Source organism: Urocampus carinirostris, unplaced genomic scaffold, assembly GCF_059441175.1.
Source record: "Urocampus carinirostris isolate Australia breed hairy pipefish unplaced genomic scaffold, RoL_Ucar_1.0 HiC_scaffold_33, whole genome shotgun sequence".
Taxonomy (NCBI): domain Eukaryota; kingdom Metazoa; phylum Chordata; class Actinopteri; order Syngnathiformes; family Syngnathidae; genus Urocampus; species Urocampus carinirostris.
In genome coordinates this window covers 205,001-207,500 of record NW_028283140.1, presented here as the reverse complement: position 1 = coordinate 207,500, position 2,500 = coordinate 205,001, and the positions used below count along the sequence as shown (strand labels likewise).

At 71.8% G+C, this 2,500-nt stretch overlaps 2 non-coding genes across 2 annotated transcripts in view; both read left to right on the top strand.

The window, feature by feature from the left end:
• The first annotated feature begins 1,205 nt into the window (after nucleotides 1–1,205).
• Nucleotides 1,206–1,359, top strand: LOC148345699 (5.8S ribosomal RNA). The gene has a single exon (XR_015848512.1). It is a non-coding gene; the product is annotated as a 5.8S ribosomal RNA (ribosomal RNA).
• Nucleotides 1,360–1,923: 564 nt separating this feature from the next.
• Nucleotides 1,924–2,500, top strand: part of LOC148345698 (28S ribosomal RNA) — a 4,529-nt gene continuing 3,952 nt past the window's right edge. The window contains exon 1 of the ribosomal RNA XR_015848527.1: nucleotides 1,924–2,500. This exon is cut by the window's right edge and continues 3,952 nt beyond it. This is a non-coding gene — a ribosomal RNA (28S ribosomal RNA).

Sequence of the window (2,500 nt, the reverse complement as noted above, 5' to 3'; positions counted from 1 at the left end):
CCGCGCGTCGGAGCGAGTTCGGCGGGCGCCACGCGGCGCGGCGCGACGCGAGAAAAGGCGGCGGGCGATGTCGCGCTACCTCCGTGCGAGCGGGGTAGCGCGCTCGTCCGACGACCCCAGTAGCGCGGCGCGGCGCGACGACAGGCGACCGCCAGCGACGGGCGAAAGGCGGCGGCCGTGCGCGGGACCCCCGTAACCGGGGAATCCCCCTATGCCGACGACCCTAGCTCGGCGCGGTTCTCGCGCTTCCGGCGCGCGCTTCCGGGGCGGCACTCGCCTCGACGACCTCCCGTCCTTTAAAGGTAACGGTTCGGGCCGGCGCCCCGGCGTCCGTCCGCCCGTCGGTGTCGCGTGTCCGTGCGGCGCGGGGCTGCTCTCGGCGAGGGTCGCCGAGCAAGCGGATCCCCGCACGGATCACAACGGCCGTATGGCGGCGGCGTCGGGACGCCCGCCCGAGACGAAGGTTCAGGGCGACGAAACGGTGCTCCCACCGGCTACCTTTTTCCCCGGCCAAACGCGTCCGTCGGCCGGAGCCCTCGAGGGGCCGCGTAGCGCGCGCGTGGGCCGGCCCCCGGACACCGGAGTCCCTCCCGGGGCTCCGGACACCGGGGGTTCGGTTCCGCGCGGTCCGCCGCGGTCTCCTCTGTCCATCCATAGTCCGGGCAGGCCGCGGCCGGGTCGGGGGCCAGTCCCCCCTCGGTGTCAGCGCGGTCGCGCCGCCCTTGTAAACCAAACCCACTCGCTGACGGGTAGCAACACCCAAAGCGTCGCTTCGCGGCGCGGCGGGGCTTCCAAGTCGGATGGCCTTCCGGGGTCCGGGTAGGAGACGCCGGGGGCCGGCCTCAGCGCCGAGCCCCCGACCTACCCGGCGAGTCCGGTCGCCGAGTCGTGTCAGGCCCGAGCGGGAGACGCCGGGCGCCGGCCTCAGCGCCGAGCGCCCGACCTACCCGGGCCGACGCACGTCTCGGGCGCCGTCGCGGCCCCGAGCGGGAGACGCCGGGCGCCGGCCTCAGCGCCGCGCGCCCGACCCGCTCGGCTCGTCGCGGCGTCGCGCGTATCGCGCCCGTCGGTAACCGCGCCGCGGGTTAGGGGCTCGCTCGCGGGAGCGACCGAACGGCACCCGCGGCGCGTTCGTCTCCGGTACAAACCCTGTCGTGAATTTGTCTCCGATCGTCCCGGGCGGACGTAAAAGGGCCCAAACGTACGACTCTTAGCGGTGGATCACTCGGCTCGTGCGTCGATGAAGAACGCAGCTAGCTGCGAGAACTAATGTGATTTGCAGGACACATTGATCATCGACACTTTGAACGCACATTGCGGCCCCGGTTTTACCCCGGGGCCACGCCTGTCTGAGCGGCGCTTTCCAATCGATCGGACGCGGGCCGGGCCCTCCGCGACATTCCGCCGGTCCGTCCGGCGGGTGGCGCGAGAACCCGGTCCGCGCGGGCGAGGCTCGGGCCCTCCGCGACATTCCGCCGGTCCGCCCGGCGGGTGGCGCGCGACCCGTGTCCCCGCCCACTCCGCGGCTGGGGTTTCGCAGGGACCCCCGTCCCTTCGTACCCTCAAATACAGACTCGGGCGGCGCTCCGTGTCCGTCCGCCCGTCGGTGTCGCGCGTCCGCGCGTCCGGAGGTGCTTCTCGGCTGCCGGTGAGTACGGCTGGTACTTAGCATACCGAGAAGGTGCTCCGCGCGCGCGGCTCCGCGCGGCGGCCCGTATGGCGGCGGCGCTCGGCGCCCTCCTCAGGTAAAGGTCCCGGTCGGCGCCTCGGCGTCCGTCCGCCCGTCGGTGTCGCGTGTCCGTGCGGCGCGGGGCTGCTCTCGGCGAGGGTCGCCGAGCAAGCGGATCCCCGCACGGATCACAACGGCCGTATGGCGGCGGCGCCGGTCCCGGCGCCGGCCCCGACCGCACAGCTCTACGCGCACGCCCTCAGATCAGACGAGACGACCCGCTGAATTTAAGCATATTACTAAGCGGAGGAAAAGAAACTAACCAGGATTCCCTCAGTAGCGGCGAGCGAAGAGGGAAAAGCCCAGCGCCGAATCCCCGCCCTGCGGTAGGGCGAGGGAAATGTGGCGTACGGAAGGCCGCTTTAGCCCGGCGCCGCTCGGGGGCCCGAGTCCTTCTGATAGAGGCTCAGCCCAGGGACGGTGTGAGGCCGGTAGCGGCCCCCGGCTCGCCGGGGCGAGGCCTTCTCGGAGTCGGGTTGCTTGTGAATGCAGCCCAAAGCGGGTGGTAAACTCCATCTAAGGCTAAATACTGGCACGAGACCGATAGTCGACAAGTACCTTGAGGGAAAGTTGAAAAGAACTTTGAAGAGAGAGTTCAACAGGGCGTGAAACCGTTAAGAGGTAAACGGGTGGGGCCCGCGCAGTCTGCTCGGGGGACTCAACCCGGCGGCGCCAGGGCGGCCGGTCGGTCGGCGCGGCGGTCGCGTCCCGTCCCCGGTTCCCGCTCCCCCTCGGGGGACGGGGCCGGGGCGGGCGCGGCCACGCGCCCCG